Source organism: Phocoena phocoena, chromosome 4, assembly GCF_963924675.1.
Source record: "Phocoena phocoena chromosome 4, mPhoPho1.1, whole genome shotgun sequence".
NCBI lineage: Eukaryota > Metazoa > Chordata > Mammalia > Artiodactyla > Phocoenidae > Phocoena > Phocoena phocoena.
The window spans coordinates 103,531,894-103,546,862 of NC_089222.1; the positions used below are offsets into that span (position 1 = coordinate 103,531,894).

At 36.2% G+C, this 14,969-nt stretch overlaps 1 pseudogene; it reads left to right on the forward strand.

Moving 5' to 3' along the window:
- The window catches only part of LOC136122066 (ras-related protein Rab-28 pseudogene), a 28,149-nt pseudogene that overhangs the window by 10,812 nt on the left and 2,368 nt on the right, over window positions 1-14,969 (forward strand).

Genomic DNA, 14,969 nt, shown 5'->3' on the forward strand with positions numbered 1-14,969 from the left:
TTATTGAGATAATGACATTTGAGGGAAAAAAAATGGAGGGGAGGGAATTAATCATGTAGAAATTTGAGTAAAGGGTGTTTCTGGCAGAAGAAACAGACTGCGTAAAGGTTAGTGTGTCTGGAGCCTTATGAAGGAAGAGGTGGACAGTAGGAGATGAGTTCAAAGAGGTAAGGAAGAGTGATGTGTGCTCTTGTGGGCCATTGTGAAGATTTCCACTTTTACTTTGAGTGAAATTGAAAGCCTATGGGGGATTTTGAGCACAGAAGTAACATCATCTCCAATCTGCTTTAACAGGACCACTCTGGCTGATGTGTAGAGAATAGACTACCTGGGGTAAGGACAAAAGCCAGATACCAGGAAGCTACTGCAACAATCCTGGTGAAAGATGACTGTGGTATGTATCAGAAAGGTGGGGGCAAGTTGCGGTGAGAGTGGTGAGAAGTAGTTGGATTGCACACAGATTTTGAAGGAACAAATGAAAGTATTTTCTGATTGAGTTGGCTGTTAAGAGCAACAGAAAAAAAGTACATCATCCCAATGTTGGGTTGGCCTGAGCAGCTGGAAGGATGAACTTGCCATTTTCTGTGATGCAGAAGACTGGTAGAGGGAATGAACTTCACATCATAAAATTTGTACAGTGAAATATTCCACTGTGTTTTGAATTTGCCACTTTGATTCTAAGACTGGAAGTAACCATCCCCTTCCTTGTCACATAGCACTGCAGCATTCTTGAAGTAAATTCATACATAGAATTTCATTTGTTTTGATACTTATAACCATTTTTTAGAAAGAAAAAATGTTATTATTTCCCATGGAACAGATGAGATGACCAGGGCTGAGAAAAGCTATGAGATTAACTTAAAGCCCCAATATGGTTAAAATGGATTGTACACTACAACATTGGGTACTTTGTCTCTTTATCTGGGATACTTTACACTTGATCTTAGCCAAGAGGCCGAGAAGCGATTATCTGGGATACTTTAGACCCTATAATACTTCCCAAGAATCAGGGCAGTGCAAGATATCTTCAAGACCATGCAGTTCAAACCCTTCTACATGTTACCTGAAGAAACTAACTCAGAGAGTCCAAGTAACCTGTTCTGTGTTACTCCATTTTGGGTTTGAAATCTTTTTGAAACTCCCAAAAGACTTTAGATTGAGATCCCATTCTGGTATGTTGAATGACTAATGTATTATATTTTTCAATGAGCAAAATGCCCAGTGAGGTAAGGAGGTAAACCAGAAGAGAGCAACGTACTGAAAGCCAAATGAAAAAAGTGTATGAGGAAGGGAGCAATCTACTGCACCAAATGCTGCTATCTGAGTAAAAAGAATAAGTCCCGAGAATTGAATCGGCCATTGGTTTTAGCAGCATGACAATCATGGGGGACCTAGACAAGAGCAGTTTCAGAGTAGTGGTCGTGGGGGGAAAGTCTGACTGGAGAGGTTAAATGTGAAGAGACGAGAAAACTTGGAGGCAGCAAGGAGCTTATTACAAACTGGAGCAGAAAAATGGAGTCAAGAGCAAATATTTCTTCTTTTAAAAAATATTTATTTATTTATTTATTTATTTATGTGGCTATGTTGGGTCTTAGCTGCGGCACGCGGGCTCTTTTAGTTGCAGTACGTGGGCTCTTGGTTGCGGCATGATCTAGTTCCCTAGCCAAGGATCAAAACCGGGCCCCCTCCATTGGAAGCGCACAGTCTTAACCACTGGACGACCAGGGAAGTCTCAAGAGCAAATATTTCTTTTTCTCCTTTTCTTTTTTTAAGATGTGGGGAAAAGCAGGTTTGCATGTTATTGGGGGCAGCTCAGGAAAGAGAAAAGAATTAGCAATGTAGGAGACACTGGTAATAATCGCAGAGGTAATGCCCTTGAGTGGGCAAGAGGGATGAACTCTAGTGCCCAAGGGGAGGGATTGACGTTAGAATGAGATGTGTGTAGTTCTTCCGTGTAAGAGGTGAGAAAATAAAGTACGCAGATACATAGGCAGGTGGATGAGGGGAAGTGTGTGGAAGTTCCCTCCGAGTGCTTCTGGGTGTGCAGTGAGATAGGAAACAGATCCATATGCAGAAAGAGAAGGTGAGGAAGGAGGAGCTGGAACGTAGAGGTGAGAGAAGACGTTGTAAAACAGTCATGTAAAAGACTGAGAGAATAAATGGACTAGACAAAGAGTGTGATTGTCAGGGTAAATTTAAAGACATACTGGATGTGCCTGGTCAGGACCATGGGAGCATCCTCAGTCCAGGGTGGGTAGCCCAGCTAGTGCACCCAAGGTTCACTGTAACTATTATTATTGTGCTATTTGAAAGCACCCTCTCCCTTAATCGAGGTATTAGAGAACACTGAATTATCTACAGGAAAATTGCTTGACATATTTTAGGCAGAAATTTAAGAGTTTCCTCTTTAATGTCCAATTACTTGGCATTTCCATAATCCTTTATATTTGCAAATTGTTCCACAGTCCTGCTCATTATGTATGCTTCACCATCCCTGACTTACACATAGAATAAAATCAGGTTAAGTAAATCAGAGGAGGCACAATACTTTGTGCCGTCAGTACTTGGCAGCAGGGAACAGATAAGAATTACCTATCCTGGATTCTACAGTTTACAGCAACATTTCATCAAAGTATATTTGAGGAATATATATTTGTGGACCATTCATCCCAACAGGTGCTCCATGAGTCAAGAGTTCTAAGGTCATAAAAGAGTGGGAACTGTACATGGTATATCCCACTCTAAAACTGTCACAATATGCATTAGCATCTTTGAGAAGCTTGGTGTTAAAGAGATCTGCTTAACTTATTTTTAACCTAGCATTTCTGAGGGTTATTTGACCACAGAATTCATTTTTTAAACACAGCCTATTTTATAGGTGTATGTAGCAGTCATTGATAGGGTCCATTCCCATATCCACTCATCCCTTCTTCCTTGATAGAAATTCCAGTTTTATCTGGGCACACTGCTGCTTAGCCAATAGGTTTATTTCCTAGCTCCCCTTGCTGTGGGTCCTGGCCTTATAACTAAGTTCTGATCAATGAGATGTAAGTGGAAATGTTATGTGTGACAACCTAGAAATAGCCTTAGAGGCAAGAAGCACTCCTTTCTTTGTGCCACACCTCTTCCTCCTTTCAGCAGGCCAGAATGTAGATTGATGGCTACAGCCTTAGCAGTTGAAACAGCAGGAGACTCAGTCAAGACCAGAAAGCTGCAAGACAGCAGGAATCTGGCTTCTTGACCATTGTGGAACCACCACAGTGGCTGCACTCTGCCTTACCTCCAGACTCTGTTAAGTGAGAGAGAAATAATCTTCAATCTCATATACAGCACAGAGATTTTAGGGGTTGTTTTCTATTACGCAAAGCTAAATCAAACCCTGACATCATGCCTCTTCCCCCACCCAGGTATATCTTAAGAGTCCAAACACATGGACTCTTCATTGATGTCTGGTATTTACATTTCATTCCAAATATTTTCAAACGAAAGGCATCAGGAAACTGTAAAGAGCAATGGCTTTTGTCAAAAAATAAACATTCATATCCCAACTCTGCTTCTTGACCTTAGACAAGAACTCTAAAATCTCTGCTCCTGTTTCCCTGAAGGCGTAGTAGAGGTAGTATATTCTGTGCTTCACATAGTTGTTATAATGGTTAATGAAATATACACCTCTCAAAAAATAATCCGAAGAATTATGTAGCATACTACACAAAAGATCTTACTGTTATTGTTATTCCAGCATACCAGAGGGAGTTCTGGTCCCAAACCTACTGATGTGTGGGTGTGTGTACGGGAGCTCTCTCACATCATTTCTGTAGGTGTCACTTCTCTGTGGACAGGTAGAATCAGATGGGCTCCTTGGTCCCATTCCGATGTAAATTCTCAGTGCAGATGGCATTCTTAGAATCTTAAGGCTATGATGGGGCCTTTGGGGGACTTGTTAAGTCTATGTCTCTATATTAAGGTGAGATCACACCTAAACTATCCTGGAATTACAAATTTATTAGTTTATAAATACCTTGAGAGAATAAATTCTAAATCCTCACCTTCAAGAGCATACCTGAGGTTTAACATCCCTCACTATTAGAAAATTGCTCCTCAGAATTAAATTTAAATTCCTTTCTCTAATTTAAGTCTCAGGCTCTCTTGTGCATACTTTAACCATCTACAAAAAGTTGGTACAATTTGTCCAGCACTCACCCTTTATGTATTTGAAGACAGTTCCTAAGATGATCTTCATGGGAATATTGAGTCTAAAACTCACACTTGCCATGGCAACTATTGTTTCTATATATAAAAAAAAAAAAATCATGCAAGATATCCAACTCACTGATGAGGACTTTCATGAACATAACAGAAGTACTTTACTTCTAAAGTTATGGATATTTAGAAATCTATTTATAAAGAAAAGAGACTGGGTAACAAATTTGCAAATCAAGACATGCTCTAAAGTTAAAATTATCATTTCTAACCTAAATAGCAGAAAAAATCAGACTATTAGTTAAAATAGGTACATACATTATTCAAATTTTATAGCTAACTTTTTAAGCTTAAAAGAAAAACATGTCTAATTGATATTTATTTATTTTTGTCACTATATAACCAGAAGAGTACAAACTGGTTTTGTATGGCATCATTCACAGAAATAGTGTTCTAACATCCCTTACAAAATTAAAATAATGTATAATATTAATTTTGGGTGTTTTCAGTTTCTAGGACATGTCTGACATATATTACTGAATATATTCAGTCTCAATTTGCTATTTTTTTTGTAAATCCTGATGAAGGGTGTTAGCATTGCACTCGACAAAATCCATCAAATGACTGATTTTCTTAAACCAATATGAAATTAGCCTAGTAAAATGGAGTTAGTTAAATACATTAATTAAATGTCTATGTTTGCTTATCAGCCCTGATCCTTATGCACTGTTTAACTGCATAACTCTACAGAACTGATAGTCTTACTTTATCTCTATTGACAAAATTACCTTTATGAGATCAGAAATGCAAGGAAAGTAGTCAAGTTATAAGTAGGGAATAGGGAGACAAAAGAAGACAGTGCCAGCAAAAATCAATTTTCATATGTAAGGATATTGTGGAAATGAAAGTGAATTTTTTCATTGTTAGAAAAATGAGTTTACAAATAAAGAAAGAAAGAAGGCTAGGATGAAATCTGTGGTGGTGGATTGGAATCAGAGATATACGTATCAGTTTTAACATAGATAAGTAGATACAGAAACAAATACAGAAATGTCTATATGAAGACCATAGTTTAAATATGTATATTTCACAGCTCTGGCCACTGAGAGACCCTAGTAGCAATATTGTTCCAGTAGTAATGAGAACACCTAGTTCCCAGATCTTAGTTTCTAAATACTGTCCTCCATTAAAAGGAACCAGGGTTCCTGGAGGAATGGTGGACTCCAGGGCTGAGGCAGGGAAAATACCAGATAATCCTGGATTATACTGTGGTGGCATAAAGAAAGAAAATGCTGGAAGACAATGGGAGCAAACTGAAGAACAGCTTAGAGAATTTCAATGGTCAAATCTAGGTCAACCTGAACAATGAAATAAATGATATATTGGATTATAATCCATAGTCCATAGTGATATAAATAAATAAATAAGTGAATAAATAAATGAGTGAGAAGGGACAGCTTTTGTTACAGTCAAATTCTAATTAATAAATGTGGAAGTAATTATGAAAATAGAAAATCACCATTAGGCAAACACTACAGTAATAATTACATCAGGCAAGAGTCACAGATGGATGCTAAAATTAGTAGATAAAAATATGATAAGAAACAAGATATTTGCATAGTTTCAAAATATCTCCTTGGGCTTCCCTGGTGGCACAGTGGTTGAGAGTCCGCCTGCCAATGCAAGGGACACGGGTTCATGTCCCGGTCCGGGAAGATACCACATGCCGCGGAGCGGCTGGGCCTGTGAGCCATGGCCGCAGAGCCTGCGCATCCGGAGCCTGTGCTCCACAATGGGAGAGGCCACAACAGTGAGAGGTCCGTGTGCCACAAAAAAAAAATTTTTTTAATCTCCTCACAAGGTACTTATTAATTACAAATGAAAATATAACCTTATAGTGGAGAAACCTGCAGACATCACCTTAACCAAGTGATAAAAGTTAAAACTGCATAATAAGACATCATGAGTTAAGACATGTCTTAGTCCTGTACCTCCTGATATGATACACTGAGACGGTTACAACATTACTTCTGTGGTATTCTTGCTAAAAAATGAATAAATTAAACTTAATCGCTAGGAAATATCAGCTAAACCCAAACTGAGTGACATTCTACAAAATAGCTGGTCCATGCTCTCCAAAATGTCAAGGTCATGAAAGACAAACAAAGAGGCATTATAACAGAATTGAGAAGGCTAACAAAATATAACAACTAAAGGCAAAGTGGGATTCTGCATAGAACCTTGAACTAGAAAAGCAGCATTAGTGGTACAACTGGCAAAATTCAAAGTTTCTAGATTAATTAATAACATCACCGCATAAATGTTCACTACTTGATGTCATTAATTTTATTGTGATTATACAAGGTGTTAACATTACGAGAAGTTGGGTTAATGGCATATAAGAGCTCTCTGCACTATTTTTGCAACTTTCAGTAAGTGTAAGATGATTTCAAATTAAAAGCTAATTTATAATAAATCCATCTTCATCCCTATCTCATGAGCTTCAGTTGACAATACTTTAGTATTATACATTTTGCTGTGGATAAACCATTCTAATCTTAGTGGCATAAAGCAACAATATTTATTATTATGCATCATGGTTCTGGGGATTTAATTTGAAATTACCTTTTACTTACAAAAAGTTGCAAAAATAGCAAAGACAGCTTTTATATACCATTCACTGAACATCTCCTAATGCTGATATCTTATGTAACCATGGTACAATTAATGACCTCAAAAAATAAATATTGATACAATAATACTATTATTATGTCTCAGGCTTCTGGGGATGATTGGACTAGACTAGGTGGTTCTCACACTCAGTCTTTCATGTGGCTAAGGTCAAACAGTTATAGGAGCTAAAGGCATCTGAAGGCTTCAATCACCATTCCTCCTACATTTTAGAAAACACTAATCTACCTGAACTTTCTTCAACATGAGCATTCTTGATTATGTCTGTTCTTTGCTATAATCATTGTTCTCTCTCTAACAGTTACACTCTTTTCATGGGTTTTTAAAACATTCTTCACATGAAATATTTGCTTTTTCCTTATTACTAATAATTAAATCAGAAAACTACACCAAAAACATTAAATAAAATTGAATTTAATTCATGATTTTTAAAAGTTATTCATGATTTTTAAAAAACCTTAGCATACTTAACAAAAAGGCATTTATCTAACAACAACAACAAAACCCTGTAACAAACATAATAATTACAAAACTTTTGATACATTAAAGCCAGGTACAATGCAACTTGTTAACTGTCTAAAAATCTTAATCAGTGTAATAAAATTAAATAAAGAAAATAATAACTAAAAGAGAGAGACCATTTTTTTTTCTTGGATACAACATAACTGTCAGCATACAAAAAGGAAATAGCATAAACAGGTATACCCTTAGAAATAATAAATTCAATCAATTTTCTGGATGTCGGCATAACATATAGAATCAACAGCATTTCATAATTCAGTAATAACAAAATAGATTTTTAAAAATGTTAAACAATCTCATGAAAAACTATAAAGTCTCTAGGACTAAATGTAACAAAAATAGAAAGGATAACCATAAAAATATTATAATATATTGCTATAGGCTTTTTAAAAGACCTAAATAAATGGAAAGATACACCATATTGATAGATAAAGACACTCACTCTTATAATTATGTCACTTATTCTCCAACTGAGCTATAAATTAAAAGCAGTATCGTTAAAAATCAGCCAATACCTTGAAAGATGCAATCTGCCAAAGCACAGAAGTAGAAGTAGACAATCAGAATAGGCCTATTACTATTAAAGAAATTTGAGTTGATAAATAATAACCTTTAAATCAGAACGCATCCAGACTAAATGGGTTCACTGGTGAATTCTATGAAATATTTAAGGAAGGAATTGGTGTAATTTGTCTACAATCTTTTTCAGAAGATAAAAGCAGAGGGAATACTTCTCAACTCATTCTATGAGGCAAGCATTATCCTAATAGCAAAACTAGACAAAGACGTTACAGGAAAAGAGACTATAAATCAATATCTCTCATGAACACAGGTGTAAAGTCCTCAACAAAATATTAACAAATCAAGTGCAACAATGCATAAAAAGAATTATACATTATACCCAAGCGGGATTTATCTGAGGTATGCACGGTTGGTTCAACATTTGAAAGTCTATTCATGTATATCATCACATCAACAGGCTAAAGAAGAGAAATCACACAATTATATCAACAGATGCAGAAAAAGCATTTAACAACTTCTAACACCCATTCATGATTTTTTTAAAAATTCTCAGCAAACTAGGAATAGTGGGGAACTTCCTTGACTTGACAAAAAACATCTACAAAAAAACCTGCAACTAACATCACACTTAACGATGAGAAACTCAAACTTTTCCAGCTAAGATCAGGAACAAGGCAAGAATGTCCCTTCTCACCACTGCCTTTACCATCACACTGGAAATCCTAGCTAATGTGATAAGGCAGTAAAAGAAAATAAACATATTGAGAATGAAGAAATAAAACTGTCCTTACTCACAGATGACATGATCGTCTATGTAGAAAACCTGAAAGAACTGAACAAAAAATTTCCAGAACTAATAAGTGTTTATAGCAAGTTTTCAGGATACAAGGTTAATGTGCAAAAGTCAATCCCTTTCCTATATACTAGCAATGAACAAGTGGAGTTTGAAATCAAAAACACATTATCATTTACATTAGCACCCTCCCCCACAAAAAAGAAATACTTAGGTATGAATCTTATAAAAAATGTGTACAAAATCTTTGAGGAAAACTACAAAACTCCGATGAAAGCTATCAATGGAGAGCTAAATAAATGGAGAGATATCCCATGTTTATTGACAGGAAGACTCAATATTTTCAAGATGTCAGTTCTTCCTAGCTTGATCTACAGATTTAACACACTCCAAATCAAAATCTCAACAAGCTATTTTATGAATATCAACAAAACAATTCTAAAGTTTATATGGAGTAGCAAAAGACCCAGAATAGCCAACTCATTATTGAAAAAAGAGGAACAAAGTTGGAGGATTTACACTACTGGACATCAAGACTTACTATAAAGCTACAGTAATCAAGACACTGTGGTATAGCTGAAAGCATAAACAAATAGATCAATGGAAGAGAATAGAGAGCCCAGAAATAGACGAAAATAAATACAGTCAACTGATCTTTGATAAAGAAGCAGAGGAAGTACAACAGAACAAAGACAGTCTTTTCAACATACAGTGTTGAAACAACTGGACATTTACATGCCAAAAAAAAAAAAAAGAAAGAAACTAGGGACAGACCTTACATCCTTCACAAATATTAGCTCAACTAGATATTATACACTTTAATCATGAAAAATGTTATATATTAGGGAGGTCTTCTACATAAGTAGGTAGATTTATTTTTAATTCCTATGTTTGATATTCTTTGACCGTAACCTATATAATAGACACATTTTTGCAATGAGAAAATAGAGAACATGGCAGAGAGCAAGTTACTAAGTACTTAATGAGATTATGGGCAGTTAATTTTCCCAACAACCCATTTCTTGAGGTTTGTATTACAATCCCAAAACATGCTGGGTGCATCACAAAATTTATAAGAAGTCCTTATATTCAAAACAATGGAGCACTGATAGCATGCTGTCTTATATTGTTGGTTATTTTACAGCTTCCATCGAAAGAGGATAAAAAAAACACTGATGTTTTAAGTACTTGAGTTCTTCCCATTCACAACAACTCTGAGTGATGAACTAAGGAGTTATACTCAGGATCCCCATAACCTCTGCCTAAGGCTGCCTTTTGGCTTAGTTACATTCCTTGAGGATAAAGACTATGGTTGTTGCATTTGCTTTCTTTTCTTACACTTAGTGGAGTGCCTTATCTATAGTAGGAGCTCAATAAATATTATAGCAACAACGTATCCACATTTTACAGACGTGAAAGCCAAGGTTTAGAGAGGTGGAGGAGCAGCAGGTACCAGAATGCCTGAGTGGTTAAGGTGTTGGACTTAAGATCCAATGAATTACATCCTCTTGGGTTCGAACCCCACTTCTGGTACAAGTCAACCCGCTTTTCCAAATAGAGAGGTGGAGAAGCTTGTGCAAGGTGGAAAGGCAAATCCCAAGCTTGGTGACTTCAGCAGTTCCCTTGCCATCTCCCTTATTAAGATATGGAGGGCCCCTAAGACCCCATTCTCCTGTTAGGCAGCTTCCTATGAATACTATAGATTTTTCATACTCCTCAAATGACGGTGGGTCAAAGAGAGTGAGACCTAATTATTAGGATAATGTGGTAAAATACCATTTACTGATAGTGATAGCATCTTGCTCAAAGAAACTAGTGATGAAATTTCTACTATCTTACTTCTCAAAGCTGCTAAAAAGCGTAATTCTCTGTTTCTTCATGATTAAAATCCCTTGAGATCCATTTTTGTAATCTAAGAACAAAAATAAACATTGTTCCCTACCATGTGCACTTTGAAGAATTTGCTCTTCAGGAGGATTATATAACAGACACCTTTCAGATGGTTCTGTGTCAATTAAGAGAAAGCAACTTAATTGTGATTATGGATGTTTAAACCAGGTGTGATTTCCTGGCTGTGTTTAGCCACATCTCCTGCAGACCCTTTCCATATAGCACCACTGAGTTCAGTCTGGTCTAGGTAGATTGGCATACATTTCAGCTTACTGTGGCACAGCAAGCTTCCAATAGAATCTTGTCAGTGCAGTTTCACACAATGGGTGGGCCTGTGTGCTCTGCATATTAGGAAAGGCTCTTGTTTGCCAGTGCAACAGGTTTTTTATTCTGAATTCATTTAAAGCATCAAATGAGGTTACAATGGTAAATATCACAGGAAAAAGTTAACAGTGACAGTCACGGTTCCTCAGAATATCTTGGCTTTGTCCACCAAACCATTTAAGGAGGAAACTTGCTATACTGTGCTCTATTTCTGCTGCTTGCTCTCATGATAGCAATTTAGATTAGTAAGGATCTGATTATTAATGTGAAAATTTTTAGTGTTTTTTACTGCTTATAAATTAAGTATATAGGGGAGGTGGCATTAACTCTCATTTCTTACTTTATATATTTTATAGTTTGAATTTCCAAACAGCATGTGCTACCTTAGTAATTTTATACATTCATGAAAGAATTTTTTAAATGAACATCATTTCAATTAAGTAAACACAAGCCTCACCTGCTAACTGTTTTTAAAATTCAGACAATACCAACAGATACAAAATAGAAACAAATTCCACTATCTAGAGATGTCAGTTGAGAACATTAATATGTACATATTTATTTAAATTGTGAAAATACTTTTAACTTGGCTAATATTGTTTTGTTGTATATTTCTTTTAATAATACATAATGATCATCTTTCCATATAACTTTATGAATGCCGCAACATTATTTTTAATGGCCACAAAATATTTAATTATGGACATGCATTAAATATTTTAAACTAATTCCCTAATAATATACAGTTAGTTTGCTTCCAATTCCTCAATATTATAAACAATGCTACATGAACATTTATTTACTTCTCTGATTAATTCCTTAGGATAAGGAGTTTGAAGAAGATGTAGATTTTAAGTCTCTTACTACATATTGCCAGAGCATAATTCCAAATGTTGAACCAGTATGTTTTCCTACCCACAATATAGTCAAGTTGCCATTCATTTAAAATGGTTCTCTGGTTTCCCCATAAAAACAAAAGAAAAAATTTTTTTAATTTTAATTAAGAAAAATAGAAGCTAGAAAACGCAAGAGTACTGACACCAGCAGCAACCTTGTTCAAATTCTTTTCCTTGGGAGGAAAGAAGGGACTAACTACCATTTGCTGAGTACCTGTAATGGATCAGTCACTATGCAAAGTGCTTAGCCAAAGGCTTTTCATTCAATCTGCAATAACAATCTTAGGAAATAGGGGTAGTATATCATCTCCACATCACAGAAAAAGCCATGTTTCATAAAAGTTGAGTATCTTGACCAAGGTTACTTAGATAATAAGTTTTGACCTTGAAATGTGCAGGCCAATTTGTTTGACATCATTTTTTTTTTCACTCAGGTTTGAGGTTCTCCGCCAGATTTCCACATGTTAGTGACACATGACCTTGTTAGGTTCCCTATAATGCAAGGTACTCCTAGTCTCAGGTCTGGAAGAAATACCTGTTTCAAAATTTACATCTTTCACAGGGAAACACATGAAGCAATCAGGAAAGAAATGAGGATATAGTTTTGTAACATTTTCACATAACTTTCAACTCAGAGGCCATTCATACTCTGTAAAACTTCTCAAAGTTTCAGACATAAAACTTTTCAAATAGGCTTAGGGAAAAGATATTTTCAGGTACACATTCTGCCTTAAATTTAAAAAAAAAAAGAAAAACAACTTTAACTTACTAATGAGTATGTACCTTGAGAAATAAATGGCAGAGAAAAATAAAAGGCAAAATGAGAGCTTAGAAAGCAACGCTGTACATCGGGGAATATGCACGTAAGAACAATAATGACAATTTCTAACACATAACTCGCATCCCACACGCCCATATGAAAGACAAAATCTTAACAAATAGACTTAGCTGTCAGTTACAATATCTGTTCTCACACGTAGTGCTAATGAAACTGGAGCAGCAGGAGGAGAATGCACATATTTTTTGTTAGAAATAAATGGATGGTTTCATTTGTTCCAACTTTCTAGATTCCCTTTGTTGATCACACTTTCAGATTTTTTCATGTTGGAATTTAATCATAAAGTCATCATTTTTATTTTTAATTAATTTATTTTTTTTGCGGTACACAGGCGGGCCTCTCACTGCTGTGGCCTCTCCCGTTGCGGAGCACAGGCTCCGGACGCGCAGGCCCAGCGGCCATGGCTCACGGGCCCAGCCGCTCCGCGGCATGTGGGATCTTCCCAGACCGGGGCACGAACCCGTGTCCCCTGCATTGGCAGGTGGACTCTCAACCACTGCACCACCAGGGAAGCCCAGTCATCATTTTTAAAAGAGAATTATCCCCTTATAATACTCAATGCTGTATCATGCTGAAGTGTACAACTATAGTTGTTTCCTATAAAAATGGTTACTCTTTAACTTGGCATTTGAATGAAGTAGGCAGAGCAACATAAAAATTTTGCAAGTTCTCCCCAGTCTTTTTACCCCCCGCAATAAGGCAGCTGACAAATTCCAAATCTTAAATCAGCTGATTATGAATCCCCTATCTTCCTTTATTTTAATAATATATTTATTATTTATTTCTTACATTTCCTCCAACATCACAACCCTCTCTTAAAATATATGCAATGCCCTTATTCTTATAGGAAATTCTTGAAATTCACAGAATGCTAATCTTTTTCTATATTTCACAAATTCAATTTACAAAATGGCAAAATTAAAGTCAGAAGAGAAAGAAACTAGAAAAATCCTAGCTGATTTACACTTGGGAGACAGTAAGGTTTTTTTCTCTTTCTGTTTGCACATATAAGACTAAAGAGAAAAATTTAAGAGCAGAAGTGATGCTGACATTCTCATCTCAAATGACAGATATTTGAAAAGCAAATCTTCATTCTTATTTATCTATGCTGTGGGAAATCAGTTTTAACCAGGCTCTGACAAAAGGCATCCTCCAGAATCCTGACACTGATATACACAGGGTGGTTATTTTCAATCTGAGACCAAGTTAAAAGTGTCCCCCTTCCTGTTCCTCCCCACCACACACAGAGGGTACCTTCTGTGCCTTTCTCACAGAAAACCTCTGAAATACCCCATGGCACTCATCCTATATTATTATCACAGCACTCATCTCAACTGAAGCACTTCCTGTATAAAATCAATTGTTTCAACCCCCTAAAAGAAATCTCCCCAAATAAACAAATACTTGAATAACATGGCACTATTTTTACTGAGGAGCAGGAGTTTTAGATTTAACATGTGCAGTATGCTGGTTAAAATGAATGACTTCACTACAGATACAAGATAATGGCATTCATTGTGCACTACTAAAGAAAAAAAGGTATGATTATACTATATCTGATGAATCCCAATTTAAAAAGCCACAGATAAACTCCGTTTAATGTAATTAGTATTGATTAGAAAGCACCCTTTAATTCTCTTAGATGTATTGGGAACATAGCCTCACCCAGCTCTCATGTCTGCAAAAGCAGTGTTTCAAAAAGTGAGAATTCTTCAATTAAAAGAACATATAAGAAGAAGGACACCTGTGCTCTCACTGGCAGACAGTGTTCATTAGAACCCTGAGAACTGAGGTCTCTTACCAACTCAATTTAAGCAACTTTTATTTACGTAACACTTAGAAAACCTATACAGAAAATTCCATAAAGGAAGAATAGGTGGCCTTCAGGCTATTCCTAAATTACCCCAGCAGTAACACAACTCTTCATCTCTTCTGTGTAGGGAATCCACTTATTTTTCCACAGAGGGGTTCTACTTTCCCTCTCACTTTTATTGACAGCAGCATGGGTCTTCTCTTACTGAGATGCAGGCCTGGGGGCATTTTCAATTACAGCAGACAGAAAGTTTTCAACATTCTTTCCAATTCTTGATCCAAATGCCCTAAACCCTGGATAGGACAACACACAGATTGGAAGCTGGTGCTCATACACAATCTATATGTGCACCTTTGCTGCATTACGAAAATGTAGGATTGGAACGTTGAAAATCATGGAGAGGGTACACTTCAAATCATTTGGTTGCTTTCCAGACCATGGACATACTTACCTGTGAGCTAGACCTAACATTAACCTTCA